Genomic DNA, 16045 nt, shown 5'->3' with positions numbered 1-16045 from the left:
CAAGTGTAAGGTAATGTAACTGAAGCTAGGGTCTCTGAGTAGAACTACAGGAGTGTGTTTGGCTTCTGCTCTTTTGAAATAGTAATTTCGCACACCTAAACTTCTTTCTTTCCCTCTCCCTTTCAGCCTGTCCTCCCACAGTTTAGCTGCAGTAAAATCTTTCTTCTGAGATTTGCTAGTAGTTTCACTGATGACTAAGTTTTGCCTAAATTATAGTTAGTGCAGGGAAACTCTCATGTGCTAGGTATTATCTTTGTCATTTCGTTTTCTTACTTTCTCTATTCTTTGAGAGACTAATAGATGGAAGGGCAAAAATTTTTAAGCGATTGAAATGCTTGATTTAAGTCTTTCGTTCTCGTCTGCTGATTTTGTCTAGCCCCACCATCCGAGGTTCAAGTTGAGGAACACGTTCCCTGTCACCATATTCATTCTACTCCCCGCAGTTGATATCCAGGCATTGTAATAACTGTATTTAAATTCTTTCCTAAAATAAGTTACTTAGGATGCAATTGAAGGTTTATGCCCTCTTGTTCTCTGAGGATGCAGAGAGCAGTTTTTTGTACTCGCAGTTCTGATTACACCAGTAATTGGAAAATAATCACATCCCAAAGGGCCTCAGGGTCTTGAGTGGTACTTGTACTTGGGCACTAACAAATATTTCTCCCCTCTGAAGCAGGTAGTTGGGGAAAATGCAGCACGAAGAGCTTCAGGATGGGTTTTCCCAGCAGTCGTCCCATATCTTCCATGTTTAGTTGCCAAGGAGGACTGGCAGGGAGCACTTCAGTTCTACGGAGTGGATAAATACCTGGATCCTGGTACTCAGCCAGTTGTTCGGCTTCGGGGTAACCGAGTGGGTCTTTTACTGTGTATACACATCTTTCAAAGTTCTGACTTACTGCATGTTTCCAAGTTGATCTAGGGTCTGTCTTTCCCGGCTAGTCTTCAGTCCCTCAGGAGAGACGTTGCCGGCCAGGAGTAGTGTGACAACCAGCGCTTCTCCCCTTCAGCCAGGCGCCCTCCTCAGGAGGACAGTGGCACCTTCTGCCTTCCTTGGGTTTGTTCAGTCCCTCTCCCTGTGCCTCAAGGGAGCTGAGGTGAGCAGCAGCGATGAAGACAAAGGCGTAGCTGTGCTTTACATCTGAACTCGAGTTTATAAAGCAGATGCGATGGGTGTCTCATGCCCAGTGAACATAATGCCCCTCCACTGTATTGTGCTTTGTGTTTTAAAGGCTTCTTCGTCATTATTTAGAACAGTTCTTAAATTATTGTTGATATTTGTATCTATGCTTTATAGGCTCTGTGACAGTAGAACTTTTTTTCATTTTTTAAAATATTTTTATCAATAAAATGTTGCATTTCGATGTGGTATTTTCATTCATGCATTTAGTTTGATAGAATCCACTCCCCTATTACCTTTCCCCAGACTCTCCACCTCTCCCCCCTTATTCCCTTCCTCTTGTCTAATAATAATCTCCCTTTTGCTTTTTTTTTCTTTTAGTATTTTTTTTTAAGACAGGATATTGATATACAGGCCAGGCTGGCCTCAAACTCACTATGTAGCCCGAGCTGGCCTCAAACTCACAGGATCCTCCTGCCACAGCCTCACAAGTGCTGGGATCACAGGCGTGCGCCTCTCTCTCTGGCTTTCCCTTCTACTTCATGTCATCTTTTTTTTTAAAGAACCCACCTCCTGTATTAGGAAAAAAAAATGCAATACTTGCCTTTCTGAGTCTGGCTTACTTCATGTAAAGTGATGATCACTGGTTCCACCCATTTTCTTTTAAATGACATCATGTTGTAAAACTTTGTTTTACTCACTACTATACCCCAGTACTTAGAACAGTGTCTGTCATGCAAGTGGGCCTCAACAAATATTTGTAGATCGCCACTAGATATTGTCACTGTCCAGTTTTCAAGAGTTTCATCCATAAGGGAGAGATTTTAAGTGTAGTAGCTGCTACATTCTTCTTAAAAACTAACAACAAGAATTTCAGATCAAATTCCTGAGAAATAAGAAACCTGTCTCCCATCTCTTAGGGTGCTCCCCTAAGCCCTCAGGAAGGAAGCTCTCCCTAGGGATCATGAACTTTGTTTTAGTCCTTTTCTTGAATTGGCATCAAATGGAATAATCTCTAACTATTCAGCTGCACTGTAGTCAGAGCACCACACACGAACAGCCAGGATACAATGCACCCATTGTGCCTGCCTCTGTTTGTTGCTGCCTCCTGCTTTGTACCATTTAAGTCTTTTGAATGTCTGTGCCATTGTGGCATTTTTGTGACAAGATGCAGAAGATTAGAAATAGGAACCTGGAGTGAGAAAAGAGATGTGAGACAACTAGAATAAGAATTGTCTTAGGAAACATCTTGTATGAAGTGATGGTTATACAACATTGTAGCATGCATAAAGAATGCAATTAACCTAATGAAAATTCAGGTAAAACGGGACAAGCAATACAAGGACAAGTAAATACAAAGTCCATATAAATATAAAGTCTGAGCCCGCCGTGGTGGCACATAACTGTAACCTTAGCACTCTAGCAGGGTGAAGCTGCAAGTTCATGAATTTGAGCCCAGGATGGGCATCTTAGTGAGACTCTGTCTCAAAGATACAAAAATCAAAAAGAGCTGGGAGTGTAGCTTGATGTGAAGACCCTGGGTTTAATTTCCAGTACTGAGAAAAAGTTCCACGTATGTGCTACAGTCACAGGCATTTTCCTGTTTTTATCTCTATTTTGGCATGAAATGTAAGCCACATGTCTGTTTCTTTCTTTCTTTTTTTTTCTTTGTTTTTCTGTCCCAGGGATCGAACTCGGGTCCTTGCATTTGCGAGGCAGGCAGCGGCACCACTGAGCTAAACCCCCTGTCCCACATGTCCATATGTTAAAATGCTGTTTGTTGTGTTTGTCTTCCTAGATTACTGTACATCTGACAATATAACTATATAACAGTCCACGCTTCATGTTTTTCACTGAAAAAATACCAAGGAAAATTTGATTTTGATTTGCTAGGCTGTTTTTCTCCAGTTGATTCATTCATTTGTTCATCTCCCCTTTTGGTCATTTTTCTTTTATTCTCTTGACATAAAAGGTGCCAGGCTCTGAGAATGCACTGGAAGGGAAGTGCAGCTTTGATCTGATCACGCAATAGAGTCTTTGCTGCAAAGAATTTTGTTAAAATAATGCCTCGATTATGAGAGATTTGGAAATTCTGATGACACAGTCTGGGTTAAGTGCCAGGAAGGCAGAACTGTCATCCTACTTGACCAAAGAAACTAAAGCGGATGTATTTGAACACTGCCAAACGGATTCAGTCCTCCTAAAGTTTTGGACAGGACAATTCATCCAAGAGCATTTAGTTCAAGAGTAAATGCCCATTTACTTTTCTTTTTTCCTTCATGACCAATTGATTTGTCTAAATAGAAATCGTTTTTTTTAAAACAGAAATTATCATTTTTATACCATCAAACAGTGAGATAGATGTCTGAGAGCAAATTTAATTTACTTTTGAGAAACATCCAGAGTTGTTTAAGGACTTTAAATTTTAGTGTGTTCTTTTCCTTAGCACAATTATTATAGCTTCTAAGGTTTGCTTTTGAGTAAAAATAAAAACCACACCCAAGAAGGGAATCTGTCATAGTATGCCTTAAGGACAGACGAAAGCATTCAGGAGATATAAGAAAATTATATAACAAGGCAGGAAAAAAGCCAGCACCCTTCAATACTTTATTGGACACAACCGCACCCCCTAATCCTTGTTGCTAAAGATATCTGTAGTTGCCCAACTGACAGTTTGTAGTTGTGCAAATTTCTGGATGTAACTCATTTCAGTATTTGAAAATACACATTTTTACATATACACACATACACATATTCATTTTAAATTACTCCTTTTCCTCTAGGGACGACGTTTATTGTGAACTGTACTACAGAGTAGCTTGTGTTTCTGTGCGGCGAGGCCCCACTGGAGCTAACAGTCACTTGTGGCAGGTAGCAAAGAAATTTCAATAAAGTAAACTCTTAGTATTATCAAAATTATACATTTGGGGCTGTTAGCATGGCCTAGAAAAAGATGAGGACAGGCTCATCTCATTAAAAGAGAAGAAATAGTGGAATTAGCTTGAATCTAATTACAAGCCACACTATCTAATGTAAAAACATGACTGTTTTTTCACTCCCATTCATTTTGACTAGTAATTAGTTTTGGCCTCTAAAATGCCACCCTTTAATCATCCAAACACAGATGTGATTTGCCGTGCAATTTAATCTTGCTTTAATGAAGAACTAATGGACGCATCGCAAATTACTTTCCCTGTTGGAGAAAAATTCTATTTCCTGCTTTTCAAAAGATCAAGAGTATCTTGTGATAATAGCCCAAGCGGCCCTGGCAGCCTCACCGCACAGAGCAAACAAGCTCTTTTACTCAACTCCCAATTCAATGGAGAAAAAGAGGCTACAATTAGCAACAAAGCAGGGGAAACGCAGCATTACAGCCGAATCACTTTCTGTAGCTCAACCCCCAGCAACCACTGGCTTGTTAGAGCCAGGTCTAAAGTGTCAGGCGCGAACAATGCGCTGTGATAAATTACTCTCTTCAAACAGCTGCACTGCTAATTTTCAATTATACACACAAATGGCTCTCAGATTGGAAGAAAATGGAGTGCATGGGGAGAACAGTAGTAGATTTCTATGTTTGTTTGGTAGTGAGTGTGGAGGCGGGAGAGTGACATCTTGAAAAGAAAGACTCCGTGAGGAGCGGTGTTTGAACTTCGGGAGAGGAGCTGTCCTGAGTCTGCCTGAGACCTGTGCTTCCCTCAGTTAGCACTGGGCTCGAAAAGGCATGAAACTGGGAGTCACTGTCCTTCGTGGGTGTGTCTTTCGGTTTGTTTGTTTTCACCAGTCATTTTCTTTATGCTGAAGATTTACTACTGATCCGCTGTCCTGTCCTGTTAAGCCCACTGGGAAGGAGGAGGACTCTTCCCTGGGAGCCCTGGCTGTCCTGATGCCAAATCTCTGCAGACCCGTCCAGCTCCTTTCAACTTACTCATGCCCAGAACTTTCTACTCTCTTGCTCTCACTCTCCCCAGCCACCCCATGCACACCAATTCCTCATAGCCAGCGTTCAAGGCTTCATGGACTCACAGGTGCCACTCAAATAAAAAAAAAAACATTCTCTCAGAGGAGAGAAAATTGAAGAAATCTCCCTTGTTTCTCCAAACAAGGCTTTGCCTTAAAGGATATTAAATTTTAGTCCGATTTCTGGCTCAAATGAAAATGGGTATGATGAGATACTCTCTTTTCCCTGGTTTTGATGCAGAAATGGACAATGTAAATCAACACATCTTCTTCTTCTTCTTCTTCTTCTTTTTTTTTTTTTTTTTTTTTTTTTTTTTTTTTTTTTGGTACCGGGGATTGAACTCAAGACCTTGCGCTTGCAAGGCAGGCGGTAGAACCACTGAGCTAAATCCCTAGCCTGTTTTTCTTTTTTAATTCATGTGCTCTCGGGGTACCATAAGTGCTGGGCTATTCTGAAGACGATTTAAAAATTATAGTTAAGGGAGGAGACTTCTGCCAGACTGTCACTGAATCTTTCAGGCACTATTCACGGTGGACCTGTGCCCGAACAGCTCCATCCCAGAGCACCTTGGTGAAATCCAGCCTTTGTGTTCTAATTGTTTTACCAAGAAACAGTTGAAAAAGTTGACCTTTTCATTGAAAGACGCAAGATCTGAATGATGTCATGAATTTATTTTGCTATAGAAAACACTCCTGTTGAATGTGTGTCTACCTTATTCCAAGCAGGAGAATATAATCAGAGTGTGTGACACAGGTCTCCTGTGGCTCAGTTTCTTAGAAATCAGCTGTGGCCAAAGGAGCTGCTCCTTTGTCTTGCAACATGGGAGATACTGATGATGCTACTGTATTTTCCATCTTGAAGATGCCACAGACCTCTTGCCACCATTAGTGTTTGTTCATTGTGTTCACTGACAAAGATGTACTCATCTTTTGGGAAGCTGTCTTAGTAGACAACCCCTTCCTTTTCTTTACCACTCTGGTTCAAGCCAGGAGCTTCTTTTACCTTCAACAGAAGACAATAAGAGGGCCTCATCTGCTTAAGGGCCAAACATTAGTATGACACAGTCATGTGGCCAGAAGAGAATAATGATCATTAAAAGGTTCTTATTTCTAACCGTTTTCCAGAAGATTGGATGTAATGTAAATTAATGTTCAAAAAAGGGACTTCTAGAATGGAATTTGTTTTAAAAAGAGCAATCATTTTAGATGGAAAAAGTGTGTGTGTGTGTGGGGGACTCTTAAAGCAATCTTCTTCACCAAGGAAAGAATGTGGGCATTATATATTAGAATTAGGAATATCACCGTTCAGAAAAGACTATGTGGAAAATTTTAAATGCAAGTCCATTAAAAGTTACTTTTCTTGATGCAGCGGGGGAAGGCTGCTGGGAAGTGGGGGATGGTTGTGATATTGAGTGGAAATGCAGTACCTTTTTTTTTTTTTTTTGCTGAAGTGGGATTTTTATTCCTTCTACTTTATAATCGTTACAGAAATTTAAACCTCAAACCATTTCAGCCCAAGCTTATACTAAGCTTGTTAGTGGTTTCTGATGCTGTGAACGATAATGCTGCAGCATTACCATAAATCAGCAGAATTAACTATGATCTTCAGAAGCATGCTTGAAAGTGGGTGACAGAAGTCTGCAATTTGGTGCTCTGAATATTATGATAACATTCTATATTAAATGTTCATAATCTACTTAAAGCCAAGCTTCAAGTACATTCTGTGTTTGTGCTTTTCCCAATATTAAAAGCCAGTACCAATTATTACAGCCCATCTGAGGCTTCATTATTTGTAAGTGCAAAAATGTAAAAATATATGGTCACATAGGAACAAAGTAGCATTTTAATTAATTTTTAAAAAACTGTTTTTAAAGTTTTACCATGATTTTTGCTTTGCTCACCTAAGGAATGGCTTAAAATTATATTTCTAGCACCTTGACATTCACAAGGAAAGTAATCCATGGGTTCAAATGCATTTCAGATGCTACATTGCAAACTTCAAAAGTATATATTATTCATTCTTCCTTTTACAACCGATGTCATTTTTTGTAAAAGCATTTGTCTCAGAGGAAAGGATGAATATCGGGGGTCAGGAATAATACTCTACATTTAAGCAGACAATAATTAATGCCCATAGCAATGTTCTGTTTTGTTTTTTTTCTCAACTCTCTCCCTCCAAAGATATGTTCTCTGACTTGGTCCCAGAATGACCTATTTATGAGTAAAGCAAGGTTTCTTTTTTTATTGCTTTTGTTAATCTATACTAACTTTCACATATACTAGCACACATTTATCAATGCACTATGAACACAAAGAAAATGTCCAGGCTACTTATTCTTAGCAATTGACTCAAAAATGGTCTTTTTTACAGTTTTGGAAAAAAAAATATGATCGTTTACCTCTTGAATGGAAACCACCACCTGGTCATTAAAGCTTCTTCCAAAAGGCACTTACAAGAAAGGTCACATAGCACAACCAATTGGGTAATTTAGCAGGTAAGTGAGTTAGGTACATTGAGGCTTTTTAACATGTAATTTATTGGCCTAAGTTGAAGATAAAATAAAAGGATGGGAAATGTAAGTGCGACTTTATTTTCTCACTGGTTTTGTACAAATGTAAAGAAGAGAGAATTTTGATAGTAGTTTTCATTCACAATGGTTATATAGAAAAGCTCATCTAAACCAGATCCTAAATGGGATTAAACATGATCTATTTTAAGTGGATCATCTTATAAAAACCTCATAAATTTCTAGCTTTCAAATGCTTTCAAAGAAGTGCTGTCTTTCAGGTCTTGACTGGGGATGCAGAAGGAATCCGAGTCCTTGAGATTCCTGTGTACTGTGCTTTCTTGAGCTCACCCTTGAGTCTGTCAACAGCGGTGTTGCCGGCAGCCACTCCTCTCAATGTTCTGGTGCCCACAAAGAGAAAAGATGCACAAAAGCACTTTGAAAAGAGAAAACTGCTATACACATGCAGGATACATGCAGGAAAACACGGTAACTGTGATAACAATCGGTCTATTGGGTGCCTACTAAGCATTTCAATGTGTAAATGTTGTATAACCAAAATTTTCTAACCCTTATAAAAAGTAATTTAATCTTTAGATAAGCAATTTAACCTTTAGATAGGTAATAAAATCAAGTCTCTAGAGAAGTTAAGTAAGTTACTATGATCTAGGATTTGGAACCAAGTGTCTGGATCTAAAGCTCATAATTTAAATCACCAGACTACTCTGTTTCTAATTACTTAACTATATGTATTATGTGTCATCATTATATAAAAATATGTGCTAATGTTAAAGCTGCAAATTAAATGGTCATTGTATTATATTATCACTTATGAAAACTGAATATTTAAAAAATAAGTTGCCAAATTTTTCAAGGAACAATATTTAGGGCACATTCATCTCTTGACCATTTTATTTAGAGAGAGAGAAAGACGGGGTGGGCTGGAGTTTTGGAGACTGGTATGAAGATGTCGTGGCTGAGCTTGCTATTGCTACTCCAAGTAACTTCAAATAGAAGCATGTTTTTTCTTCTTTTTGAGGGGGATAGGATATGCATTAATGATATTTTTCATCAAAAGCAGCACTGTATTAAAAAAATGAATTTGGCAAAGTTCCAAGAGTAAATGAAACCACAGGGCACATATCAGCTCTAAGGCACCATTACTGAGAATTGTCAAAAGGTTTAGGAAGAGAACGTTTGGAGACTTGTCTTACCAGCAGCAATATATATTATATTAGTTAAAACATGCTAATATGCAAAGGAGTACCATGTGGAATAGACCAAGAAATCAATGGAACAGAATATATAAATTTAGAAAAGATCAAAATATATCGGGGTATAGTTTTGATGAAGGCACATTTTAAATTAGAAATACTTTGCTTGTGTACTCAAAGATATATCTATAACTGTGCTCATTATAACATTTCTTCTAATGAAAACTGGAAATCTACCATTTGTTAACATTAGCATGATAAATATGGCACTTACACATATGGATTATTATGCAGCCATTAGAATAAGACAGATCTGTAAGTGGCAGTAAGTCCAATGATTAATAAAAAATATTAATTTCAGAATAATATGTGTACTGTATTCCTATTTTATATATATATATAGTTAATAGCCTTAAAAAGGCTGGGGGTGTAGCTCAGTGGTAGAGTACATATGAGAAGGCTGGAATTCAATCTTTAGTACTCTCTCAACCCCCCACCGTAAAAAACTCTGTAAAGATACAACCCAAGTTTGGCTTGACAGTTGCACAACTGTAATCATACCTGGGTGGCTGAGGCAGGAGGATCCCAAGTCTGATCTAAGCCTGGACAATTTAGTGAGATCCTGTTTTTTTTTTTTTTTTTTTTTTTTTTTTCTTTTTGCATAATACCTAACACACCCACCACTTAAAGGAGAGACTTACTTTAGCTCACAGTTTCACTCTATGGTAGCTGTCTCCAAGGCAGAAATAGGAGGGCTGAGGGGCACGGCAATGAAAAAGTGTTCAGCCTAGAGCATCCAGGAAGCAGAGACATGGAGGAGAAGCCAGGAACAAGAATACACCCTTCTAGGTAACAACTCCAGGGATCACCTCCAACCAGCACCACCACCCACCCCGCTCATTCAGCTAGCTGTTAATTTATCCACAGATGAGTACAGCAACTCCATAAAACAATCACCTTCCACATACATGACTTAATGGAGAGGCATTTTCGATCTAAACCATAGCACTCATCTCAAAATTTAAATAATCAGAGTTAAAATATATCTTACCATATGGCAGGGCTAGTGTGGAAAAGTTCTGGCTCAGAGAGGTTAAATAACTCCTATAAGATCACACAAAATCTAGAATTAGAGTCTGGATTATCATCGTTTTAGTTCTTTTTCTAAGAAGCTGCAGAAATTGAAAGTTGGATAATTTTTCATCTACATCTTAGAAGCTACTACTTTCACCTGTGATATGAAAAAACCTAATCTGGAATGAAAAATAGCATTGGGAGAACAAGTACAACAGAACAATAGTACTACGTCATTTTCTGTGAAGCACCTGGGCTGTACTGCTGAAACATCTGTCATTACTGGGACCCTGGGGCAATGAAAGAGATAGACCCCTACTCCACTCTGATTCAAAAGATCTCTCCTTACATCAAAACCAACATTTAACACATGCGTTTTTTAAAGCCTAATAAGGGTTATATTCTAGATAATGTAAAGATTTCTTGGCCCCCATAATGCAAGTAATAGATAGTTCGGAGATAAGAATGTTATTGCTATATGGGAATTACATTTAAATGTAGAAACATTTTTGTATTAAGCCAAAATACAGACCTAGTAAGTTTGGCATAGTCACTGAGCTATCTTCTAAAAACAGGTGATGTGTGTATCAGTGTTAAAAGTTTCTATTCAGAATCTGCTTCCTCGGTCTATCTAGTTCCTTTAAAAATGTTCTATTTAGTACATAGTAACTCAAAAGCAATCGTCACTCTGAGAACTTGCTGTACCCTCAGTTCTCATTAGATAAAGCACTCCAAGTTTTACTGTGGACTGTTTCTATAAAACTGCCATTGCTTCCAGTTTTTTCTTAAAGGAAGGGAATATACTTTCACAGATTTCCATAATTTCTTAAGAAAAGTGAGGAGGCACCGCCATAATTATGAGATGGCTGAGGTAGTGTTTGGAATTCTCAATGTGAGCCAATGAATGTAAAGAGATGTATACACATCGTTAGTGTTGTAAACAGCAGTGCAGCCTGAAGCCTGAGTCTATCTAGAATGCATGCAACCAATTTTGACGTCGTGATACAGATAAACAAGCAACTTCAGTTTTACCATAAGGCTGATATATTTTAATATTTTAAAACATCAGTATTAATTTTGAGTTGGCAGAGGAAACTTAACCAACTTTGTACTAGAGATGCACTTTCAATAAAATTATTATTAATTTTATTGTTTTTGGTACTGGGGATTGAACTTGGGTCCTTGCACTTGCGAGGCAGGTGGTGGAACCACTGAGCTAAATCCCCAGCCCTCAATAAAATGAATGAAATGAAAAAAAAAAAATCTCTTCCAATCTCCCATTTTCAGATCTCAGCTTTTCCTCTCAGTTGACAAAATTTTCTGGCCTTGGGATGGGGATGTAGCTCAGTGACAAGACATTTGCCTAGTATTCTCTGGTTTTGGGTGTCCCCTGTCCCTCCATTACCAGGTCTTACTCTTCAACAACTCTCTCCAAGTGTTTCCTCATGCACCTTTATTGCTTTTTCTACATCAGGAGCTCTCCTAGTAGTCGAGCACTGGGAACACATACTTCCTATAACAATCTATAAAGCAAGAACACATGGAGCTTTGAAACACTCTCAGAGACATACAAAAAAATGTTAAATATAACTAAGGTTATTTTTGACTCTCCAAAAGGTGCTTAAAATTCTTTATTTTTTATTTTTTTGGTACCCAGGATCGAACTCAGGCCCTTGCGCTTGCAAAGCAGCCGGTGGAACCACTGACCCTCAAAATAATTTCTGAGTGTCTTTTTCCAGAGCATAATACAGTGATCTTCTTATATTACATGCTCCACTTTTGTTTATTGAATGAATGAATGTGAAATTTCAGATGTTCTTTGTTGTTAGGGATTAAATATCTAACAATAGAGTGGGTTGCCTGGAAAGGTGCAAAGATTGTCTAATGGATTCAGTGAACTTAAAGCTAGGCACGATCACAGTAAGATCGTTCTTTGATTTTGGGAATGGGAGTTTTAAAAATAATTATTGACTATATGTTTTTGTGGCAGGTGCTTGACTTCTTTGATTAGGTCTAGCTAATAGGTTTTAAATTTTTCTTTGGAAAACTACAAACTTGGAATCAGTAGGACTGGAAGTTGGTGGATAACTTTTTTAAAAAATATTTTTGTTGGTAATTTTAGGGATACAGTACAGTTACATTCATCATTGGGATCTTGTACCTTTACATGACATATCTTGGTTCTTATTTTTTCCCCATACCACTAGCCTTCCTTTCCCCCTCCATCCTTCTCTATTTACAAAGACTTTATTTCCATTTTTTCCTTTTCTTTTATTTTTTTCTCTTCCCTTTTTACCTTTCCCCTGCCCCTCCCATTTTCCCAATAACTTTAGACCTCTTCTTCCTATTACATAATATCAATTATACTTTTTTTTTTTGGTACCAGGGGATTGAACTTGGGTCCTTGCGCTTGCAAGGCAGGCCACCAAACCACTGAGTTAAATCCCTGGCCCTGGTCAAAATTATACATTTTGACCCTTATTTACACTTTTAGTTTATCACACCAGAGAAACTATATGGTATTTACACATGTGTGTCCTATTTATTTCACTTAAGAGTATGTCCTCAATGTGCATCCACTTAGCTACAAATGTCTCTAGTTTCTTGTTCTTTATCGCTGAGTAGTATTCCACTTTATAAAAAAAAACCCACATCTTCTTTATCCAGTCTCCAGTTTATGGGCAATTGGGCTGTTTCCAAGTTTTAGCTATTACAGAATGTGCCACTATAAATATGGGTGAGCATATAAGATTCTTTTAATTCTTTTGGTATAACCAGCACGGGAATAGCTTGGTCAAGTGGGACTTTTAATCCTAGTTGTGTAAGGTATCTCCATATTGATTTCCACAGTGGTTGTACCAGTCTGCACTCGGTTGGTGGATAACTTAAGAGTGTGGTCAGACAGGACGGGGAGGACTTGGAGATTCTCCACACCTTTTGGACTGGTGTGGTCATGTGGAAGAAATTTAGCTGACTGAACACAATGTCCAGAGAGAATAGAGGCCTCAATAGGTCAGACAGCAATAGCAGATGGTACAGCAAAACGGACATGTTCTTAAAGATCAACACGTGTGGATTAACTAATGGTCTACTTGGAACACCCAGCTGAACTGAGTCAGCATGCTTCTGGGCATGGAGGACCTACCTGAGGACCATTGCCAAAATAAAATAAAGGGGAATGGGAAGGGAACGTTTCATGCTGCTAATTTTCCTGGAGAAGCTTGCTGCAGTGGCTGGTTTTCCTTATAAGGAACTTGGCTGATCTCTTCCTCAGAGGAGTATGGCTCCTCATTGTCGCTGGGGTTGGCTGCTGTTCTCTTCAGGGAAGCTTTGGTTTTTGCCTTGAGCATTGCTTCCTGGCTCCAGTGCAGATCCCTCAGCCTTCTGGCATACATCCTTCACTCTGCTGGTGCAGACTTTCTAGCTTCCACCACTGGTTTTAGGGCCTTCTCAGGGAAGATCCTTCTTATAGACTTGCATGAGACATTGCCATGGGCTCTAGGACTTCAGCGGGGTTTGTGGAGGACATTGCTGTGGGATCCAGGGCCTCAGCTGAATTCTTCTGGTTTCTAGTGCACCAAGCGATCTCTTGCACTCTTCTACACTTGCCTTTTTGAGTGAATTTTATCAAATAATACTGTAAATGATGTGTTCTGTATTAAATCTATTCTCTTGGAAACTCTGACTACAGCACAACAGGACCCATGTAGAAATATAGAAGAAAGTGGGTACAAAACAAGCTAGAAGGCCAGTTATTATAAATGGAGTCCAAGGTCAGAGAACTGAACATTTGATCTCATGATCTAGGATTTTAAAATTGCTCCTACATAGACCAATCTTAAGATGAGCCCAGTCATGACTGCCTGGAAGCATTGAAGGAATCCCACTTGTACAGATGAAAACTAGGCGAGGCATTCCACTGAGTGATAAAATAGGCTAATATAGAATACATTTAAAAAAGTAATTGAAAGACATACAGCATTTTACTTGTTAAAATGATTTGCTGAGTCCCCTCCCCAAGTTTGTTTATTAGGAGGATTTTTGCAGGTGAAATTTAGTTTAGTTTTACATCGAGGACATCTAGAGAAATTGTAATATCCCTTCTGCCTTCTCTTTGTTTTGTAGTCATAGTTTCTTAACTCTTACTTTAGTATAAATTACACAGAGAAAATGTATTGATTAATAATATTACAAATGTATCATTAGTACAATGTGATTTTTAGAAACTATAGTCTATTTTAAATTAATATTATCGGGATGTGAACTGACAATCCTACTTTCATACAAAGTTCAACTAGTCAGTGTGGTCTGATCAGTGGAGAAAATAAAATGGAGAAATTTGAGGTCATTGTGTCCTGCCCTTGAACATGAGACTAAAACTAGGTCTCTGGTGAAAGCATTTTGAAAGACCTAGAAATGGGGTGAGCTTTGCTTTTGGCTCGTCTTTTGGCAAGACCTCAAGGACTTGATTCCTTTATGGGGACAGAATTTTTCCAGTCTGTGGCCCAGGAAACCAGCAGGGCAGCATACAAGTTTTATGAGGGCTTTTGATTTCCATTAAGCCTCTTGCATCCTTCTGAACTAAGGACGGAAGCGGGTATTCTCCATGAGGAGATGTGGTGAGTTTTTGTGCAAATCGAAGACTATGAATTAATGCTTTTTTGATATTCCTAAAATTAAAACCCATGAACTAATCATTTTAGAGTGTTGAGATTTGCTTCAAAATACATTCTCCACAGATGAATCAAAAGGCCTAATGCATTTGCTATTTTGGAATAATAAAGCATGAAATGGGGTATAAGACATATATTTATATAAGAAGAAAGAGCTGGAAAAGTTTAGGAAAAACAACAACACAGGAAGGTGCTACTGTGAGACTTGCTCTAAAAATGCAGATGTGGCAGGTGCTCCTCTAAAGTCCTCTCCAGTTTACAGAACCCAGCAACTGAAGAGCACAAAGCCCTCTGGAGCTTCAACTTCTCCTTTCCCTTGGTCTCCCTAGGACTTCCTCTAGGTTTTGGCATTCTCTGAGCCTCTGCTGTACACTTCTGGATCAGCAAAGAGCAAAAAGAAAAAATAAACAAGGGAAAGGAAAAAACGTGTGTTTTCCAAGTGTTCAGTGTTGCTCAAGTGTCACAATTGCTATTAGGAAAATAAAATCATTAGTAATGGGAAAGAAAAAATCCACCAAAGGAAACTTCAAGGATAGCAGTGATATAGCCCAAAGTTAACATAAAACTGATTCAAGTTGGTCTATGCACTCTATTCAACAAAAGTCAATCACTTATGAAATATGCGCAGAGTCTTATAATCTCCTAAACTGTTTTGAGCTCTCACATAATTCCACTGAAGAACCACAGAATCCCACAGATTTATGGCTGTGAGTCTGATATTTTGTTAAGATAAATAGGATTTTATTATTACTATTCCTGTTACTGCAATACTGGGGATGGAACCCAGGGCCTTTGCACTGAGCCACATTCCCAGCCTCTCTCCTTTTTTATTTTGAGACAAGGTCTAGCTAAGTCACAGAGTTGCCCAGGTTGGGCTCAAATTTGTGATTCCTCTTGCCTTATCTTCCAGAGTAAAGATTTAAAATTTTTAAACAAAAAGATTATTTAAGATTAAACTGCTTTTATTTCACTTTTTCATAGCAAAATAAATTCTGGACCAGTGTCATGCTGTATGCAGCCTCAAGTAAATTAAAAGGCTGTGTCTGTTAGCATAGGTTTGACTGTATGTGATGGCAAGCCCAAAGTTATCAAACTATAAACAAGGCAAATTTCTTTTTCCAATAAAATTATCCTGAAGGCCACTAGTTTAGGGTTGATGTGGTGGCTTCATGGTCATCAACAAATGCAATTTCTTGTTCTTGCTACTCTGCCATTCTGAGTTTATATTGCTTCCAAAAATGGAAAATCATTATATTTACATTCCATCCAATAGGAGTGAGAAGAGGATGTAGAAGATGAGAGGGATTGCCTGAAGCTGCATACAGCTTTTCCAGGTGTATTTCAAAAGTCATTGCTAATTGCATTGTTACACCTAGCTGCAAGGGAGGCTGGCATTTATTCTTTTTTCTGGGTAGAACTGTGTCCATTTGAGCATTGGAGTTTTCTTAGAAGGACGAAGAAGAAGAAGAAGAAGAGGAGGAGGAGGAGGAGGAGGAGGAGGAG

General features: G+C 38.5%; 1 long non-coding RNA gene across 1 annotated transcript in view; it reads left to right on the top strand.

Moving 5' to 3' along the window:
- The first annotated feature begins 511 nt into the window (after window positions 1–511).
- LOC109117802 overlaps window positions 512–16045 on the top strand; it is a 46837-nt gene continuing 31303 nt past the window's right edge. The window contains exons 1-3 of the long non-coding RNA XR_002025087.2: window positions 512–842; window positions 7446–7569; window positions 7863–8070. This is a non-coding gene — a long non-coding RNA (uncharacterized LOC109117802). The remainder of the gene's footprint in view (window positions 843–7445; window positions 7570–7862; window positions 8071–16045) is intronic.

Source organism: Fukomys damarensis, unplaced genomic scaffold, assembly GCF_012274545.1.
Source record: "Fukomys damarensis isolate Sample0158 unplaced genomic scaffold, DMR_v1.0_HiC HiC_scaffold_12, whole genome shotgun sequence".
Classification (NCBI taxonomy): Eukaryota; Metazoa; Chordata; class Mammalia; order Rodentia; family Bathyergidae; genus Fukomys; species Fukomys damarensis.
Note: the sequence above shows the minus strand (reverse complement) of the source record. Positions and strands in the feature narration are given on the sequence as shown.